The sequence below is a fragment of the Stegostoma tigrinum genome, chromosome 6 (genome assembly GCF_030684315.1).
Source record: "Stegostoma tigrinum isolate sSteTig4 chromosome 6, sSteTig4.hap1, whole genome shotgun sequence".
NCBI lineage: Eukaryota > Metazoa > Chordata > Chondrichthyes > Orectolobiformes > Stegostomatidae > Stegostoma > Stegostoma tigrinum.
In genome coordinates, this window is record NC_081359.1 from 30,964,431 (window position 1) to 30,986,933 (window position 22,503).

Genomic DNA, 22,503 nt, shown 5'->3' on the forward strand with positions numbered 1-22,503 from the left:
ATGCTTACATACTAGAAAACTCACTGCTTCCTGCCTCCTCCAAGATCCACATGCTATATAGGGATGTCTACTAAGAGACAAGTGCTATCCCCTCCATACATGGCTAAAGAAACCTTTACAAAACTTTCAGACTGATGGAGAATGAAGATATAACGTTGATCACACTTCCACAGGGCCATAGCTGAACAGCTCATAAATGTTTTTAAGATAAGGCTAAGATGCCTTGCAGTATAGCCCAAAAAAGCTGTGTCGCATCACTGTGGCATTTCATAACTTGAGCTGACATAGGAGGAGAATAATTACCTAATAAAATAAATTAAGTATGCTACGGATGGCAGGATAGCACCAAGACGGAGCTGTTGATGAGTTAGGTGCTCTTGGCAGAACACATCTGTATTAAGTGTATTACAGATGGAGAAATTTTAGATCCCAGTTACGGAGCTGGATTCCGTGATATATATTGCACCAGATAAAGGAAGGGGAAAACTGCCTGGACACTTTGCTCCTGGAGGCAGTCACATTTCTCCAATTAATTCACCCAATTTTGGTGCATTATCAGGGTGAGAAGGGTGTGAATACAGGTGAGGCAGGTATCGCGAACAAGGAGACCACATTTGAGGACCCTTGGTCCCTGCAATTGTATGACAGCGATAAGTCTATTGAAAGCCATGTTAATGAACATGGGGACTGTATGGGGGATTGCGTCACCTTGGTATGGGGACTGTTCAAATTAGGAGATGGAATAGGAATGTGTCATAGAGGTCAGTATAGTCAGGGGGATAGAAACTATTTTCTGCAACCCTGAGCAGGAATTCTGAAGGTAGTGTTGATTGCTTAGTGTTAGGATAAAGGAATTCTCCTCAGGGCTAGAGAATAATTGGAGAGGGCAGATACAGTCATCATCATCCATGTTGGTACCAATTACATTAATAGGACTAGAAATGAGATTTTGCTGAAATATTTTGAAGGGTTAGGAGCTAAATTAAAAAGGAGAACCTGTAAGATAATACTCCTGTGGTTACTACTGGAGCCATGGGCAACAGCTATGGGGTAAATAAAGTCAAAGAGTTAAATGCATGGCTCATGTGTGCGTGGAATGTATTTCAGTTCATGGAACCCTGGCATCAGAACTGGGGTAAAAGGCAACTGTTGCATTCGGACAGGCTACACTTGAACTGTGGTGGAATCAATATCCTGGTGAATCGAGTAACCTGGACTGCAGAGTGCTTTAAATTACATGGTGGTAGTGGAGGGTTGTTGCTGTTAAGTAGTGAAACCCAGAATGGGACACGAACGGTCAAAGTGACCAAACACAAACATATGCAGTGGAAAATAGGGTCAAGTCAGATAAAACGATTAAAAAAAAGCTAAAGTAATAGCTTCTTCTTAAATGCCCATAGTATTTGGAACAAAATAAATGAATCAAAGAAAAAAGTAGCTGTCAATGGAAATGATCTTACTGCCATTACAGAAACATCTTACATGAAGATTGAAGCTGGGAATGAAAGGACAAGCAGGAAGGAAAGGATGGGTGGGTTGCTTTGCTAGTGCAATAGCAGAACATTTAGAGACATATAACAGTCAAAATGAGCAAACTGGCTCCATAAAAGAGAAGTCATGCCAATTATTTTATTCTAATAGGTTTAATAGTCAAAATAATCTAGGATTGGAAGATGTAGCATCCGTATTGGAGCTACGAAGAGGAAGAGGACACTGGTAAAAATAGTCTGTAGGCCTCCTACAACTCAGTTCCACAGGACAGAGCATAAATCAAGAGTTAATGACAGCTTATAAAAAAGACAGTAACTTAATCATGGTGACTTCAAACTTCGTGTATACTGGGAGTGGATAGATTGGCAGATGAAGCCATGAGAAAAAGTTCATTAGAGTATTTTCCGGACAGTTTCCAAGTACAATATGCTATGACTCTGACCGGAGATTGGGCTATTTTGGTTCCGGTAATGTGTAATGATGTAGTTTTAATAAGTTATCTCAGAGTAAAAGATCCCCAAGAAAAGAATAGCTGTAACATGGCAGAATTCAGCACTCGTTTGAAAGCAAGAAACTTGGGTTAGAAATAACTGCACTAACCTTAAATATAGGTGATGACAGAGGAATGAAGGCACAGCTGGATTGAATGGACTGGGAAAGAAGTTTAGCCGTAAAGATGATTGATGAACAAAGACCAGTTGAAGAAAATAGTTCATGACTCATAACAAATATGTATCCTGGTGAGGAAGAAGGATTTTATGAAGGGGATAATCCGACAGTGGTTAACCAAGGAAGTTACAAATTGTCTCAAATTTAAAGAACAAACATACAATGCAGCCAAATTAATGGTATGTCAGAGGACTGGGAATTTTTTAGAAACTAAGAAAACACAGCCAAAAATGTAATAAACAGTAATAACATAAACTTTAAGGATAATCTAGCACACAATATATAAAAAAAAGCTTCTTTAAAGATATTAAGGGAATGAGAGAGGCCAAAGTGAACATGGTCCTCTTCAGGAATAATGTTTGGGAGATAATAATGGGGAACAAGAAAATGGCAAGATTTTAATGAACACTTTGCATCTGTCTTCTTGGTAGAAAATATTAATTTCATTCAAAGTTGGAGGGGATAAATAAAATGGATATCAATACAGAAAAACCACTGGGCAAATGGGATTGAAAACTGACAGGATGCCTAGACTTGATAGCTTGTATTGTAGGATATTAAAGGATTTGGATACAGATTTAATCAATCCAAAGATTCCATAAATCCTTGGATTCTGAAAAATTTGCAGACGGCAAGCAAACATCCAATGTAAACTTGACATTTAAAAAGAGAGGGAGACTATAGGCTTGATAGCTCAAAAAATGTGAGTGCTAGTTATAAAGAGTGCAATAGCAGAACATTTAGAGACATATAACAGTCAAAATGAACAAACTGGCTCCATAAAAGAGAAGTCATGCCAATTATTTTATTGGAATTCTTTCAGGAGGTAACAAGCAGGATAAATAAATGAAAGCCATTATGTATATTATATTTGGAAATTCTAAATGGCATCCGATAAGGTACAATATCTCAATGTCTTAATAAGGTAAGAGTCCAAGATGTTGGAGTAGTATTTAACATAGGAAGAGGGCTGACCAACTATTAGAAAATAGAGAAAAAAAATTGAAAGAATTGCTGATGTTGGAAATCTGAATGAAAAACAGAAATTGCTGGAAAATCTCAGCAGGTCTGGCAGCATCTGTTGAGAGATCAGAGTTAACATTTCGGGTCCAGTGACCCTACTTCTGTTGGAAAAACACAAGCTGGCACATGTTCCATATTTTCTATTAAACTAAATTAATATCTGGAAAGATGGCTTTATAAGTTGACCAAGATCTGAGCAGTGCTTACTGCGCGTGTGTGTTGATCTGCACTGAGTTTTCTCCGCCTTTGTGAGCCATACCTCATGTGTTGTAGTCTTCGGGACTGGGAACGGAGGAAATAAAATGGTTTTGAAAATATTTCAAACACTGAAAAATGTTATTACAAGAAAGGGACCCAAAGGATGTTTAGTTAAATATAAATGCCTCGTAGCTCTTTTCTGAAAAATGAATGGGGAAATAACTCCCAGCATGATCAAATTTGCTTGCAAGTAGAATTTGCTCTCCTCTGATTTTCAGTTAAGTAGAGTAGCCTACATAAATATTTTTTAGAAAATTCTCATATTACCTTTTTATCCACTGGGTACAAATCTAAGCAGAACTTTATATCTGACCTGCTGAAATCATGAATAAATGTTTAAGTTTTTCTCACATTTGAACAAAACCTCAGAACAAAATAACGGAACTTGGCATTTCATGAAGCGATTAAGAATAATCCATAAAAATAAGTTGTGATATGAGTTGATTTATGAATAAATTCTGTGTGTTGCACAAAAATGTGCTTGTTTTTGCACTTTTTAACACTGATGCATCATTGCATTGTCACACCTCAGTGACGTTATCAATTGTGCTCCCATTCTTCTCAGTGGTACTTAATTGGTGCTTTTATTTTCTAAGGGGTGGAGAAAGGCTGAAAATAGCATTTTAATAATAAATGAGTCATTCCTAGCTGCATCTTTCCAACATTCAGGGATAGTGCTACAAAGGAGCTTCATCCAGGAGTGAGACCCAAGTGCTGTCTATGATGAAGAATTTTCTATTTAAAGAAGTAAAAGAAAATGTCAGCCTCTGTCTCCAGTATGTCCCATTGACCTTAATTCTTCCCCCTCCAATCGAAATGCACACTTTTGAATTTCCATAATGCAATGACTCAGAGGTTATATTAATTACATCGAAAGTACCACAGATGAAAGGTCAATCTGCCCAGCTGATTAATTCTAGAGTTCATACACCACATTATCTTTCTTTATTTCTTCTTCAAATTCACCCTATCATTCTTCTCTTGTTTCCTTCATCATCAATTGCATCGAAAGCATTTTTATCAATCATTTGTTGTTGTGTTTATTTTCATATTCTGATGGTGATGGATTTCTCTTCAATTTGTTTTTTTTCACAGGATGTGGAAGCCGTTGGCGTCATTTCTTGGCCTCATTAAAGCATCTTTTGTTGCTTCATTCTTTATTGGCCTTGAGAAGATGACAATGAGCTCTCCTCTTGAACCACTGCAATCGATGTGTGTGATATTATTAGGGATTGATTTCCAGGATTTTGAGCCAGTGGCAGTGAAGACATCATTAGAAACCATATCATAGTTAAGTCCCTTAGATTTAATTTTTGCGGCAAAAGGTAGATGTTGTATGTGGAAATGTTCAGCTCTCCACAGAAAGGATTCAGAAAGATGTTAAAATTGTGATCAGAGATAATGGGAACAGCAGATGCTGGACAATCCAAGATGACAAAGTATGAAGCTGGATGAACACAGCAGGCCAAGCAGCATCTTAGGAGCACAAAAGCTGATGTTTCGGACCTAGACCCTTTATCAGAGGGGGGGGATGGGGACAGGATTCTGACATAAATAGGGAGAGAGGGGGAGGCGGACTGAAGATGGATAGAGGAGAAGATAGGTGGAGAGGAGAGTGTAGGTGGGGAGGTAGGGAGGGGATAGGTCAGTCCGGGGAGGACGGACAGGTCAAGGAGGTGGGATGAGGTCAGTAGGTGGGAAATGGAGGTGCGGCTTGGGGTGGGAGGGTACCTGTTGTGGCTTCCTCCACATTGGGGAAACCAAGCGGAGGCTTGGGGACCACTTTGCAGAACACCTCCACTCGGTTCACAGTAAACAACTGCACCTCCCAGTCGCGAACGATTTTAACTCCCCCTCTCATTCCTCAGACGACATGTCCATCATGGGTCTCCCGCAGTGCCACAATGATGCCACCCGAAGGTTGAAGGAACAACAACTCATATTCCTCTTGGAAACCCTGCAGCCCAATAGTATCAATGTGGATTTCACAAGCTTCAAAATCTCCCCTTCCCCCACTGCATCCCAAAACCAGCCCAGCTCATCCCCTCCCCCCACTGCATCCCAAAACCAACCTAGCTCGTCTCCGCCTCCCTAACCTGTTCTTCCTCTCACCTATCCCCTCATCCCACCTCAAGCCGCACCTCCATTTTCTACCTACTAACCTCATCCCACCTCCTTGACCTGTCCGTCTTCCCTGGACTGACCTATCCCCTCCCTACCTCCCCACCTACACTCTCCTCTCCACCTATCATCTTCTCTACCCATCTTCGGTCCGCCTCCGCCTCTCTCCCTATTTATTTCAGATTCCCTCTCCCCATCCCCCTCTCTGATGAAGGGTCTAGGCCTGAAATGTCAGCTTTTGTGCTCCTGAGATGCTGCTCGGCCTGCTGTGTTCATCCAGCTTCACACTTTGTTATCTTATTTCAGAAAGATGTTGTCAGGTATTGCCTGAATACTTTTTGAGTTGAGGGTACTACATTTATTTAATTTCCAGACCTAAATTAATAGAAATTAAGGACCAGGTTTCTGTACTTAACAAGAATTCCTACTAATTACAAGTATTTTTTTAACAGGCAAACAGTTATAAACCATCAATACTTAACACTACAATTTAAAACTCTGAACCGAATAAACACACAGACAGACAAGGAATAATAGTGCGTGACCATGGAAAACTGGGAAAGCACTTGAGTGGTTCTTATTGATGGGTTGGTTGAGATGATCTTCAAGGCTCTTATGCTGATTAGAACTTTGTTTTTCAGTCACCTGAGGAAGGATGAAGGCGTTGTAAATCATTTTCTGATTCAAAAAAGTTCTTATTTCTAATGTTACTCCTTAACCCTCTATTGATTCTCGTCTACAGAGATAAGGATAAGGATGGAATGGACAAGGTGTACTTATTGGGACAAATTAGAGCAGTGGGCTAGGAGCCGAACTTTTTTTAAAAATAATATTGACAGTCTGCGTTTGATTCCAGCTTTGGTTGAGGCAGAACTGGTACCTGCTTCCTCGTCTTACCATGAGAGTGAAGGCAGTTGCGAACCATGATTGAGAAAATTAGCGGAGGAAAGAGCTCAGGATGAAAAATCAGCAGAGAATGAGTGAAAGGCCTGCTGCCAGACAGATCACACACAAATGAATAATTAAAATGTGATAGAAAAATAGATAGGTAGATAGAAAGTTGGATGGATATACTAACAAAGCTCTCCTAGTTATGATGAGGCAGCACTATCCTAACATGTATATTTTTTGTACCACATCCTAAAGTGAAGTAATGCCCAATCATCAAAGTGAAATCCAGTTGTTGTTGAATGATCAAAATTCTAGTTATTCAAAGTTCAATTGATATTTTGTCACGGAATTTGCAGATTGAAATACACTTGTTGCTTGGGGGTTGGAAGGTGGAAATGAAGTTTAGGACTTTCTAAGCATTGCAGGTTATTTTCATCTGTAATTCAAGATGATATCTGGAGAGTGGTGACTAACTGTATATGCGTGTCCTTACAAAATTTGTTGTTTCGCATTTATGCCCGAGTACTAATAATCTCTATATTTTACATGTGACATTTCATGGACATTTCCAACCCAATGCTGCAAAGAAACTCTAGTGTTTTATGTTACAGACGAACCCAGAACACCCCGGAAGTCTTATTAATGACTTTACAATTACATGGATTAATATTATATGTCGCAGAATGCAACAGGTAAGAGAGTGTTGGTCCAGAGACTGATATGTGGTCTGAACTGGAGAGAAAATCTTCACAATCTCAATATTTTTCAGTGTTTCTCTTGTAACTATCTTCAAAGAGAAGGTCATGAAATTCAAATAATGGCACCTCCCATCTCTGCTGAAAGTGGGAAAAGATTGGAAAAACAAGGCAAAACTCGAAAGATTCTGCCAAGAGAAAGAAAGCAAAGATAAAGATTTATAAATGATGTAGAGCAAAGAATAGTTCAGCACAGAAACAGGTCCTTCATCCCACCAAGCCTGTGCAGTCATATGACATGTTTCTAAACTGAAAAGCTTTCTCCCCTCCATGGCCCATATCCCTTTATTTCCTGCCTTTTCATATATCTGTTAAAATTTCTCTTAAACGTTGCAAATGTATCTATTTCTACCACCTCCTCTGGTAGTGTATTCCGGGGACTTACCCACCTCTATTTAAAAACATGCCTCTTACATTTCCTCTAATTTTCCTCCCTTTACCTTAAATCTATGACTTCTATTAATCCGCTCTTCCAGTCTTTGTGTTGTAGAACATAGAACATAGAACATAGAACGTTACAGCGCAGTACAGGCCCTTCGGCCCTCAATGTTGTGCCGACCTGTGAAACCAATCTGAAGCCCATCTAACCTACACTATTCCATTATCTTCCATATGTTTATCCAATGACTATTTAAATGCCCTTAAAGTTGGCAAGTCTACTATTGTTGCAGGCAGGGCATTCCATGCCCTTACTACACTCTGAGTAAAGAACCTACCTCTGATATCTTTCCTATATCTATCACCCTTCAAGTTAAAGCTATGTCCCTTCATGCTAGCCATCACCATCTGAGGAAAAAGGCTCTCACTGTCCACCCTATCTAATCCTCTGGTCATCTTGTATGTCTCTATTAAGTTCCTTCTTAACCTTCTTCTCTCCAATGTAAACAGCTTCAAGTCCCTCAGCCTTTCCTCATAAGACCTTCCCTCCACACCCGGCAACATCCTGGTAAATCACCTCTGCACCTTTTCCAATGCTTCCACATCCTTCCTATAATGCGGCGACGAGAACTGTACACAATACTCCAAGGGCAGCCGCACCAGAGTTTTGTATATCTGCAACGTGACCTCATGGGTGCTCCGAAACTCAATCCCTCTACCAATAAAACCTAACACACTGTATGCCTTCTTAACAACTCTATCAACCTGGCTGGTAACTTTCAGGGATCTACGCACATGGACACCGAGATCTCGCTGCTCATCCACACTACCAAGAATCTTACCATTAGCCCAGTACTCTGCATTGCTGTTACTCCTTCCAAAGTGAATCACCTCACACTTTATCTGCAAACTTACTAATGAGACCACCCACATTGTCCTCCAAATCATTTATATATGTTACAAACAATGGAGGTTCCAGTGCTTATCTCTGCAGAACACCACTGGTCACAGATCTCTAGTCAGAAAAACAGCCTTCCACTGCACTCTGTCTTTATGACCATGCCAGTTCTGCTTCCATCTTACTAGCTCACTGTGGATTGCATGTGACTTCACCTTCTGTATCAGCTTGCCATGACAGACATCATCAAAAGTCTTGCTAAAGTCTATGTAGACAACATCCATCATCCTACCCTGATCAATCATCTTTATCAGCTGCTCAAAAAATTCAATTTAGTTTGTGAGACATGACCTCCCCAATACAAAGCCATGCTGCCTATCACTAGTAAGTCCATATTTTTCCAATTGTGAATAGGTTCTGTTTCTAAAAATACTCTCCAATAATTTCCCTACCACTGACAGAAGGCTCAGTTGAATTGCCCTTGAACAAAGGAGCAACATTGACTAATCTCCAGTCCTCAGGAACTTCTCCTGTAACTAAACAGGATACAAAGATTTTGTATTAGGACTCAGCAATTTCCTCCATTGCCTTCCTCAATAATCTGGAATAGACGTCATCAGATCCTGGGGACTGGTCTATCTTACTGCTTCTCCGTTTTTGCAGTTTTCGGTTGCTGATAAATTTTCTAATGTTGGGACTGCTTATTATTTTAGTTTTAAATCCACTTGATTTTATATTTACTCCAACTTAATTGTACTGGTGCTATGTGGAACAATGGGCAATGAGACTTTGTCACTGGCCCAGGACAATCTCTTTCATGGACAATCTCTTTCATTGTTATCCGTTTGGTGTTCTGTCCTTGAGGGTACTCCTTAAATCTATTTTGCCAGACTGGCCCCATCTTCATCTTCTATCTTGTGGTGCCCATTCTGTTTTGTGGTTTGGTTCCATTTCCCACTTTGATGTGCAATTTGGATCTCTCTGGGTAACTAGTGGCCTCTGTTCCATCAGGAACATTTCATTCTACCTACGACTGATTTGGAATGAACATTGGAATTTAATTATAATTTACATTATTTTTCATTCTACACTTACAAACAGTTCATCTGCCACTTATATATATTCAAACATGCAAATTAGGAGTAGGAGACCATTTAATGCCTTGAGCCTGCTGAGCTATCCAACAAGATCATAGCTGAGCTGATTATAACCTCAAATCCATATTCCTGTCTACATACCACTTAGCCCTTCCCTGATAACCTTTCACACCTTGCTTAGTGATAACTTATCCACATTTGCCTTGAAAATTTTCAAGGACTCCACCACATTTTCAGGAAAGGATTCCAAAGACTCACAACTGTCTAAGACATAAAAAAAGCCTCATCTCTGGGCATAAATAGACAACCCCTGATTTTTACGCAGCCTATTCCATCATTCTTCCTGAATTTTTGCGCAAGACTGCTTCGCTTTCTGTTGCATCTTCATATATATCAGCATCTTATTGTCATGAGCATTAACCCATTCCTCTACACATTCTACTGCCACTTTGGTGGGGCGTACGTCTTGGAAGTGAAATATATGTCCTGTTTGTCTTAGTTGCGAGTGACCAGTCCTTCACAGCACTTCCTTATCAGTAATACTGTCTCTCCTGTGATGACCAGGATCTTATATGACAGCTTTGCTGTTCTCTTCCATATCTTGCTGTTATATGCACAACCAGTAATGAAATTGGTTGGAAAACCTGGCAGCCGTGGCGAAGTATTTCTTCCCACTGTTCCCAAATAAAACTATTTTGTTTTACTTTATTAATTGAAAGTTTTTTTTGTGCTGATATTATGAAATACACACAACATCTCTGGGTTTCCCTTGATTTTGTTCAGGGTTATATTTTCATACAAAGCTAGAGGCATATTTTTAAGGTGGGAGGGTAAAAATCTAAAAGGGGCAATGTTTTGTACACAGAGGGTGGTTCATATGCCTGAGGAATTGATAGATGCAGGTATAGGTTTAGTATTTAAAAGACATTTGGACAGATACATGAAAAGAAATGGTTTAGACGGATATGGGCCAAACACAGGCAAGTGGGATTAGTTTAGTTTGGTCGGCAGGGATAAGTTGGGCTGAAAGGTCTGTTTCTCAGCTGTACGACTCTAGGACTCTATTAGCTTACATGCTTTTTAGAAAGAAAACTTACATATTTAGCAGGATCAGGACAAAGCAAAAGAATAGTAGACAAAAATGTGAGCAATTTGTCCAAAGTAACTGCTTTTTCTGACTAACCAAAAAGTCAATAAGATTTTAGCCAGCCAGTCTTCTTTTTCTATTATTTTAAAAGGCAAAGACTGTTTCCGGCAAATGTTTATATTGTTCAGTCAGTGCCAGAAAACTGTCCAAAGTAAAGCAATCTGTATAAAACAGGATAGGATATTCGAGTTTCCTGATATCTGGAAAGACAGAACAAGGGCCAGTTAAAGAACTTTCTTGTTTCAATTTTTCTGTACTTAATCTGGGAGCTATTGCATTTTCCACTGACAGTTTCCTTTCATAAAGATTTTTGCGCAGTTAGCGAAGCTCAGTGTAGAAAACAGAAATTTGTAACATTTTTACCAAGTATAAATGGCACAGAAGTAACAGGTGCCTAAGTTCACTGATACTGACAATTTTTTTGCTGAGAATTTACTGCCAAGAGCAACAATTTTGCAAGTATAGACATGTGCTTTTTTTCTCCCCTATAAGGAATTATAGCAAAGGATTGGCTTGTTAAAACAGATAGAGGCCGATCTCCAAAAAAGGCACACAGAGTACAATAAATAACCCAAACAATCTGTAGTTTATTAGTGTATATTAGAGCAATGTGACAGTAGAGTTATGAGTTTGTGTGCGCAGAGGTCACAATTTTATGTGGCAACCATGTTATTAGTATTTCCCTTTGATTCAGCTGCTCATGCACAGTTGGAAGGGCAAGTTGTATTGTAACAATGCAAGTCAAATCCAGTTATGACAGGTATCCTTGCAATAATGAAGGAAAGTCTTCCATTTGTGTGGCGCTTTTCATCATTTCGGCTTTTCATGACATTTTGAAGCATTTTTCAGCCAATCAAGAGTGTTTGGAGTGTAGTCATTGTTGTTGTTGTAGGAAATGCAGCATCCAAATTTTGCATAAAAACAACCACAAAGCTATTTGGTAAGGAACAGATTTTTTGTATAATGTAGATTGAGGGATGAGTATTTGGCAAGATACCAAGGATTACTCCTTGCTCTTCATTGGAATAGTGGCATGGGATCTTTCACATCTACCCTATCCTTAATCATCTCATCTGAAAGACAGCACCCCTAACATTGCGGCATACCTTCAGTACTGCAACTGAGTGTCAGCCTTGACTCTTGTGCTTAAAGCCAAGAATGGGGCTTCCACCCTTGTAATTGACAGGCAAGGAAGCAATCAACTAAGCCAACGCTAGCACTGAAGAATAAAAGCTGTAGTTTATTGCAACTCAGTGAAATGATTTGTAGCATTTTCCAAATAATGGAATTCTTTGAAGCAGTGTTAGCTAAAGCACACTGCTGGTGGACTGGAAATATTGTGGACAATGATGTCAACACCAACTACATGAGGTGTCAATAAAATAGTACCTGGCAGTTAAATAAGAACTAAAATGTTCACATGCTGCTTTACTTCAATATCCTCCTGATGCTTCTATCTTTGTCAGCATTTATCTTTGTGCTGTTTCTCAATGAGACTGTCAATTAAGGTTGTCTTCGAGGCAGTTTAATACTCTCAATACTCACTCAACAGACCAGAATCTAATTTTCAAGTTTATTTCCTAGAAGACATTTCCATTAAATAGAGGGAAAAGGGTCGCTGAAGAAAGTGGTGGAAGCAGAAAAGATCAATGATTTGAGAAGGTAATTAGACAGATACTTAAAGGAAGTAAATTTACAGAGCGATGGAGATGGGGTGATGGATAGATTGTAGGACTGACTGGATTGCTTTACAGTAAGCCAGCATGGACTCAATAAACAAAGCAGTCTCCTTCTGTGAAGTGAGGATTCTATGACTCTTAGCTCTTTGATGGCGGCATATCCTTCTGTGCCACACAATAATCCAACCCCATGATTGGTCTCTAAGATGACAAAAATTGATGGAATTGAAGTGGAAGGATAATGGATCAATTGGGACCCATGCCTTTCCTATGGGTTTCCAGGTGGATGTTTTTGAGATACATTTTCAGTTCATGCAACCCAGTGTGCAGCCAAACAGTGGAGAGTCCCAGATAAGTTACTTCTCTAGCCTTGGCCTGATAGAATATTGTCAGGCTGATAGAGACATATACCAATCAACAAAGGTAGAGTCTAACCAAGTCCCAAGGACAGTATGATAACTTAATCAAGTCAGGAATGTTTCCATGGAGGTGACTTTCCATGGTAGTGCAGCATGCCTAAAGGCTTCTGTCTGTCTCAGGAGACCTGGTGTATGTCATTTTTGGCCTGAACATCATCTGTTTTGGCTGTTGAAGCAAATTTATGAAAGGCTGTTCCCTCCACAGCGAGCACAGATGAATATTACAGGTCCAAGGTTCAACTGATGCTTTCCTCTTGCACCAGGTTCTTTTTTCCATCATCTGGTTGTTTCTGTTGGCCTTTTCTTTCCCATACCTTCTTGATTGCATGTCTCCAGGCACTTCTGCCAGCAGTAAGGACAGCCTAGGCATCAACTTTGATCCCCTTTGACTTGTTTGCTCAAGTCCAGGTAATGCAGACTTGGATGATTTGATTGCTTTGTGCCAACAGTCATCCACCTAGGCAGCTATGCCTGGCCAATGGAGTTGCCACTGACTCCACAGGCTAATTGTACTGGGGTTCCCTGCTTGCTGACTTAGGACCATATTTGACCGTCTGTCCTGCAGGAGATCCGCCAGTGTAAATGTCAGGCAGTGGGTGTGCAATCTGTTCAGAAGCTATTGTTGATTTGCGTAAGTTGCCCTCACTTCATTACTATAAAGGAGTGTATTTAAAATACACAAGTCTGATAGACACAAAACTTCATAGTTTTGGTTGGTATGCTGCTGGGCCACAATTGCTTTCTCAATTTTGACGTGGTCTAAACTGGCTATGGCTCGTCCAAACCAGAATTTATGTTGTACCCCTATCTGTGGCAAGTGTCCAAATGAATACCCACTCAGTTCATTCACACAGGGGTCAAAGACCTCTGGAATTTTGTGTTCAAATCTTAAGAACTTATTCAGCATATGTTACACTTTTTTGAAAGTTCGTGTATCTGTCATTCATGGATTAGGCCTACACGTATATAATAGAATGTGATGAGGAATTTAACTTGAATTTCTCCAGAATTTGACTCCCAAACACAATCTATAGCAGCATTACAATACAAAATTAATCTTGTTGCATAATATTACAAAAATGTTTTTGGTAACAGTCTAATCTCAGCAAGAGCAGTTAATGAATGCAAGGCATCAAAGTATTTTAGCTTGATGTCAGTAACTGTTAAAATTAACAGCCCTGAACTTCAATTGTAGAAGAGGGTAAATTTGGAAACTATGCATGCAGGTTGTTTTTTTTATTCCTGTGAGAAAGTTTCAGCAGCGTAAAAGAGAAGCATTTCAGGGTGATTCAATGATCGCACAGTTCCAGTGGGTTGTGATTGTCTCTTGAGGAATTGCTGTCTGCGTCTGACATGTGTCTGTGGGGGAGAAAATGTGTGGGAAAATCTTTGAAGACACCATTGTTTGTAAATGATTCTCATTAGCTCAATTATATTACTTACTAAAAGTGTTGGAATCTTTGCTCAAAGTATTGAGATTTAACCATATGGCAGCACCAGTCTTCGGTTTGAACTCTGGTAAGCACAAGCAAGGTTCCAGAACATTAATGGAATCATACGAAATTATTTGCATATGCAGTTTTCCTCTATTCTGATTACTCTAATACAGTCAACAAATAACTGACAGTCACATAAAATTTGTAAAATACAAATAGGCCAAAAGCATTCCTAATGGATCTGGGCAAGTTGTGACTCTCCACATGACCCTCTTTTCATTGTATTGCCTCATCCTGTCAGCGAATCCTCAAATATATTTTCTTCCTCATTTACTACTTAGCTTCCATTTATGAAGCTATTCCACGCTTCAACTGTTCCAAATGTCAACAGGTTGCTTACCACTTTCTACATAATTAACTTCCTCCTGAATCCCTGCTGGATTTAATAATGAATTTGTTACATTCATGGTTTTGACTTTCCAACAAATGGAAACATTTTCCCTTTTTCTACTTATCAATTTATCTACTTGCAATTTGTAGAAAATCAATTATGTCACCCTCAAGAATTCTCATTTGTGTTTTACTTCTCTTTGTTTTGCGTCAATTGATAACAAAAGGGTTAAAAATGACTGGATTTTGCGAATCTGTTTTCAATTGCTATTTTGCTCCTCCCCTGTGGTGAGTGGATGTTATTATGTTTGGGCAAAATCCTTACTACAGTCACCATGATGCTATTAAACCACCTGAATTCTTTACGTAGATTCATGGCCAACAATCCATTTTATTGGTGCTAGTCTTAAGCCACTATTACCAACAGGGAAAGCATGCCCAAAGATTTCTTGAGGAGAGGCTGGGCTCAATCTTGATAAACAATAAACATTTTAACTACATAGTACTCATTATCCAGTTACATTACAACTTAAAGGCATGATTGTCTCTTGTGATTCATTAGGCTCAACTTAAGAGTAAGTACACATTGGTGTTGAAACACTCTGATGTGCAACTGAGAAACAACTGAACAAATTCAACTCCAGTTAACACGCTCTGGTGTAACACTGGTTGGACACAGGAATAGTCCTTTATATCTTAATGTATGAAGCCTATCTCATGATGTCAGACTCCTTGTTGTTTCTCAGACATGAGGCCAATGGGACTCTGCTAAGTTCAATTCATTAGCAAGTATGGGGTCAAATCATTTAAGCAGCTATTGGCTATTTTCTCGTCTAGACCCCTGATTCAATAGGAGTAATGCACTGCAGTGTTTAGAAATCATAGCATAAACTAAAGTCTGATTCTAGCTGCAGGTTGAATGAGCACTAGGTAATTTGTAAAATACTTTTCACTAAGTTTACCGACAGACAACTAATTGTGATGGATTTTATCCACCTCTAGTCTCTTCTGGTAGAGGGTAAACCAAAAGCAACTGAGGCAAGGCAAAGGGAAACCAACGAAGATCCTATAATTTCTGTGAGACCAGACACAGTTCCCTTCTCAACTGTAAAAAAGGAAGAGAATTACTGGTGGATAGGCAGAGAAGTTAAGCAACTCACACTATGTGGAGAGAGGCGACTAGGTGCTAACTTTGTCATTTTCAGAAATGTGAACCAGCAACACAAGAGTTTCAAGGACCTGGCAAAGGCAGTTTTGGTAACAGACTGAACTATCTCACAATATGTACTTGCATAGCCTGGCCATCCCATGCACCACATATATTTGTAATACTATAAGGTCAAATTTGTTTGAATGCTAACAATCTCACTCTTGTATACTGGATCAATTTGAGATAAATGATCACTTCGATAGCTTAGAGAGCATTCTTGAATCCAATGCTGGAATTGGGCTATATGGATAATTACTGAAATTGGAGTCGATATAGGTAAGCAACTGGCATCCCACAGTATTCTCAAGAACATGCCTCCTAAACAAGTAGCCATCATAAGAAGTAGTACTGGAGAAATGATTTTTTAATTCTGGAATGTGCCCGTAGATTGGAAGATTGCAGTGTAACCCCACTGTTTCAGGCAAGAATCATAGAGTCGTAGAATGGTAGAATCCCTACAATGTGGAAACAGGTCATTCGGCCCAACAATTCCACACCTACTCTCTGAACAGTATCCCACCTCGATTCACACCCCTCTATTCTATTCCTGTAGCTCTGCATTTCCCATGGCTAATCCACTTAACCTACATATCCCTGACGACTATGGGCAATTTAGCATGGCCAATCCATCTAACGTGCAGTGATAATGGGAACTGCAGATGCTGGAGAATCCAAGATAATAAAGTGTGAAGCTGGATGAACACAGCAGGCCAAGCAGCATCTCAGGAGCACAAAAGCTGACGTTTCTGGCCTAGACCCTTCATCTAACGTGCACTTGCTTGGACTGCGGGAAGAAACAGCAGCGCCCACAAGAGTGAGAGAGAAAATAAGGTTGTACTGACTCATTAGCTTGACAGCAGTAGCAAGGAAAGTACTTGAATATGTTATAAAGATGTGATTGCTGGATATTTAATTTTCCCTGTGCAGGCTCAGTTTCTTTTCTGAGCATACTTAGTTGCACATTTGCACCAAGCAGCTCGTAAAACTCTTCTAAATCTTTACAGCACAAAGCAGCCTGATGATGGTTTCTGAGGCCTAATACACCAGTATGGTTCAGTTTCCTTCTCAGGCGTCCATCTAATGAGACACACACACACACACACACACACACACACACACACACACACACACACACACACACACACACACACACACACACACACACGCGCGCGCGCGCGCACACAGAGTCTCCTACAACTGCCTTTAAGTTTTGAACAGCTGTTCAGCAACGCTTGAACTTGGCTGTGTGACCTATTTAAAACCTTGAAACAAGCCTCACCTTTGTTTCTAAGCAGGTTCGAAGCTAGTCACTTCACAAGCATTGATACATCTGGTTCCCTAAGTGTTATAATTCAGAGATTGCTGTCTCTTTCATCAGATGGATACAATAACAAAAAATCATCCCACCTGGAATGGTGGGATTTTCCAATGAGGCGGGATTGAGTAGACTGGGCCTTTATTCTCCAGAGTTTAGAAGAATGAGAGTTGATCTCATTGAAACCCTTAAATTTTGTAAGAGACAGACAGTGTGGATAAAAAAAAACGAGTTTTAGTTTTCGGTCTGGTGATGCTTGTGTTGGGGGCATAGTGAGATAGTTATGAAGAATGAGGGGACACAATCTCAGAATTTGGGCACTATGCCTATCCTGAAGCTGAGCTAATCAAAAAATGTTATTGTCATTGCTCCCAAAGGGGAAGATCTCCTATTTGATGTGATAGCTTTGATAGATAACTCTCAACATTGACATCTGAGATAAGGGTCAGAGATTAAACTTTTGCTCTATCTGGTTACTAGTTATAGAACCCCAACAGTGTGGAAACTAGCCTTTCAGCCCAAAAAGCCCACACTGAACCTCAGAGTATCCCACCCAGACCCAACCCCCTGTAACCCACCTAATATACACATCCCTGAACACTATGTGCAATTTAGTACACCCAACCTGTACATCTCTGGACTGTGGGTGGAAACTAGAACACCTGGAGGAAACCCACACAGTCATGGGAAGAATGTACAAACTCCACACAGACAGTTGCCCAAGGGTGGAATTAAACCCAGGTTGCTGGTACTGTGAGGCAGCAGTGCTAACTACTGTGCTGCCCCTTCAGTCAATCTGAAGTCTGGAGAAATAGAGAAAGCAATGTGATTATGCTTTCTTTCTAGCTTGTATAATCATACATATTCAACAAGGTTAACAGAAATTGATGGAAGTAAAATCAATTTAATTTTTCTCTGCTGGCTATGTGTAAGAGATTTAGCAATTTTACATACTCTGTTAAACAAGTACAGGTAATATAAATGCATTCCCATGTTAGGCATTTTCATTGCCAGCCTACTCCATCAACTTCTTTTCACTTAGCACATGGATATGAATGCTGTTTCAATATGAATGCTTCTACTCCCCACACCATCTAGTCTATGACTGCTACGATGCTGGATTTTCAATTAGTTCTAATTTACAGGCCGGTTGCAAGACTGGTACTCATCATTTTAAGAGAGTTCAGACTGATACTTCACAATGAGCAGACACAGGGGACCATCCATTTCATTACTCTGAGCTGGACTTAAATCCAGGTTAAAAACTGAAAGTATTAAGAATTAATCCACAGAATAACTCAGAACCACCTCTTTGATCTTGTAGCTTCCAATGGTTCAGATTTAGTTCGATGTAGAGAATTGTTCAGGCCTATGTAAAAACGTGAGTTTTCTCATACACCATATTAATGAAACTAACTTCTGATTGCTTGACACTCCCATTGTGAAGTTATAGTTTTGTTTTAGTTTATAACTCACCATCATTAGATAAAGCTTAAATCCTGTCTTTATTGATATTCAGCCTCTGATCACCGTCAGTGCAATCAGACATAAGTGGAAAGATCCCTTTGCTTCTTTGTTCAGAATATTTCCACTCCAATGAAGCTTATATGTCTTCACATGGCTTTCACTTTTACCCCAGTGTTTTCCTGGTTTGATTTCCATTTCATGTTTGAGCCATCAAGAAGATAGCAAGTTAACATAATTCCAAACCCAGCCCTGTGATCAACTGTCAGAAAATGCACAATGATGTCTTTCCAATGGCACTCTCAGCTGAATTTCCCTCTTTATTAAAAATATGTAGTTCAGATTAAGACTTCATTGCGGTATTGAGGAGTGTTAAACTTATGCTGCATCTGTCTGTTTGGATGGATGTGAAAAGTTCTACTGCATTATTCACCTGGTGTTTCAGCTAATATGCCTCTTTCAACTTACACTGCTTGAAACTGGCTAACAAATCACTAATTGCATTTTCTGTTCATAGTTTTATAACGCCTTATAGTGTGCAAATTTACTGGTGTATTTCTGCTGCAAAAACAATGATAACATGTGAAATTAATTCTTTTCACGTGATACACTATAAGACAGAGATGAGGAATAACGTGGGTGTCCTAAAATTGACAGTGTACCTCATGTTGGGGGCTCAGCTATTACATATTTCTTGCCAGATTTGATGAGAAACTATTTATGCTGATTCAGAAGTCTCGGACTAAGGGGCTTGGCCAAAAATAAAATGCCAAACTTTTCAGGTTGTAAAGTTGGAGCAAAAATCTTTTTTGCTCCGTTTTGAAATCTGTTCCCCAAATAACATTTGATGCTTGATCAATTGTAAACTTTAAATCTGCAGTTGATTTACTTTTGTTAACTAAAGTGTTAAGGCAAGGGTGGTGAACTGGAAGGTCACAGGCCAGAGATGATCTCATTGAATCATGTAATAGGTTCAAAGTGCTAAATGACTTAGTTTTATTCCAGTGTTTCTATTTTCATAAATTCTTTTAGATACCCTTCAAATGTGTTCAGATAATAGACAAGTGCAAGTTGTTTGTATCTTTACTGTTGAGACTGGGAGTTAAATGATGTACAATAAGTGAATATTCAAATTTTCAACCATTGTATGTTTTTCCAATGTTATGGTCTTCTGAGATGACAGAAACAGCTAACACAACTGGGTCCCCCTGTGCAGAAGGCTTCAACTTGGTGCTGGAGGAAGTGAGATCATCCAGTGCAAAAGAGCAGGAGAATATATTACTGCTGAGATTCATGAAATTCAAATCAAATCACTCCTAATAGTGATAATGAGTCAAACACTGAGTCAAGAAATCTTGAAAGCTAGTCAAATGCAACTACCCACTTAAACAATGTTGGCTGCAAAACACTTCTTTAGTGATAATTGAGTCAGGTAATTTCATGTGCATAACAAGTTTGGTGCATGAAATGCATATTTAATGTAATAAATTAAAAATGTGTGTTCCTGTATATTTTACTGCATGAGATACCATCTATATATAAAGAAATACAAATGACTGAGGGGTAAGGATAGAGTTAATGGTAGTTGCCGTTTCCTGAGGATTGGGGATTTCAAGACAAGGAGGCACATTTTTAAGGTGAGAGGAGAGAGATTTAAAATAAAACAGGGGCAACATTTTTAAACAGGGGTGATTCACGTGTGGAATGAACTTTCTGAGAAAGTGGTAGATGTGGGTACAATTACAACGCTTAAAAAGACATTTGGGTAAGTACGTGAAAGAGAAAGGTTTGGAGGGAAATGGAGCAAGCAGGTGGGATTAGTTTAGTATGGGATTAGGTTCAACATGGACTGTTTGGATTGAAGGGTCTGTTTTCGTGCTGTATGACTGTGTGTCTATGACTATCATCATAGATCAAGTAACATGATATAGCAGCATACAATTCAGACACAAAGGCAGCTTTTCAAGTGAAACAAGCTTTTCGCAGTTCCTATCTTATAAAATAGTAAATAGTAATTAAAGCCGCATGTAATGCAAAGAATAACACAGGTGCGAGTGTTTCAAGATAACAGCATATTTGGAGGAATATGACATGGGAAACTGGTCAAAACTCAATCTGTAAAAATTCACATGTAGAAAAGAGCAGCCATAATGCATGATATAATGCTATTTTCTCTTCCCTATTAGAACTAATTTTTTTGCTTGATTTCTCTTTTAACGGACACTGACTAATGTGTCATTTCTTAGCGAGAAGGCAGAATAAAGGTGTATTGACATTTTCCAAATTACATCTATCAGGAAACAATGCTGCCCTCAAGTGTCGGACAAAAACTGTTGACAGATGGTGGTCTCTGAGGATAATGCCATCTCAAACCTTGCCAGTTTTCAGATAGGCCTCAACTAATGATCCTCACTGATTTTGATGATAGAAGCTGGAGAGGAGCCCATGGAGCCTACATTCTCCAGATTTATGAGGAAACTGATAGCTTTCACTCAGAATCAAAGCTCTTCATTTTGGGGGCATGCCCATTAGAGCACTTCCTACCATTCCACCATGACTAAGTTATTAAATTGTCTTGAATGATGTTGTTGCACTGCCCTATACTACGGTTGGAATGTAGCAGCGTAATTTGTCTGCCCCATAGAAAATGGAAGAAAGATTGTCAACCAAAAGGTTGTGAAGATGGTATGAGCTGTCGTAGATAGTCGAATATATCAGAAAGTCGTGAGCACCCTCTGTTTTCACCTGGCAATTCTATGCCTCATTTAGGAAGCAGGACTAACTGCTAAAATGTCCACTCCGCTGGTGTTCCTGCAATGTTAGTTCATGCTGTTAATATCAAGGCAAATGGGTCTCATTTTATGGGTGGTAGAACAGGAAATGACTATGATTGTTGGAAATCAAGAATTTCTCATATGAAAGGACCTTCAAAGAAGTGTTTCCAAAAGCTCCCAGCTGCTGCTAATGAACTAGATGTCTCCTTGCAATTCATGAAAACACTGAGCTCAAGTTTCCAATAGATGTTTTTCCAAAGTAACACTCATAAATGTGATATCAATGTAACAAAGCGATATCAAAGTTACATCCACAAATGTGAGATGGTCTTTGATAAATTCAAAAGGCAACTCAGGTGAACCCTCTTTTTAGTCCCAAAATTGTAACAGTGTGGACTGCCACGCGGTAGACGCATAAATACATGAGGATCAGGAAACTGAAGCTAAATAGCTATATTAGTGGTGGACGAGGAGGATCATGAAGAGCAGAAAACTCAGCATAGATTAGTTGGGGTAAGTGGCGGAGGTTGTTCAGAAATCTATATAATTCTAAACAATTCATCAGGGCCAGGATTCCTATAGACTGAGCAAGCATAAAGGTCTGAATCTACTGTTGCTATAAGTCCATGGGAAAATGGTATAAGTTTTTGCTCCAACTGGCTTATTCACATGCTTAATTACAAAATTATCATGGTTCAGAAGGAGGCTATTTCTTTTATCATGCCTTCACCAGTTATCTAGCCCAGTTCTATTATCTCTTGCTAATCTCTTGCCTTTTCTTTGTATCCCTGCACACCATTACTGCACAAAAAAATCATCCAATATCCTCTTGAATGCCTCAATTGAATCTGCCTCCACCACACTTCCAGGCCGTTCATTCCGTACCTTACAACTGACTGTGTGAAAAATGATGTTTTTCTCGCAACAACCTTGCTTCACTGGCATGTCATTTTGAGTTCTATACTCTCTTGTTCTTGTTTCTTTTGCAAGTGGAAACAACTTCATCGTATCTACTGTAACAAGCCCACTCATGATTTTGAAAACCTCCATCAGGCTTCCTCTCTGATTTTTTTTCTCCAGGATGAACA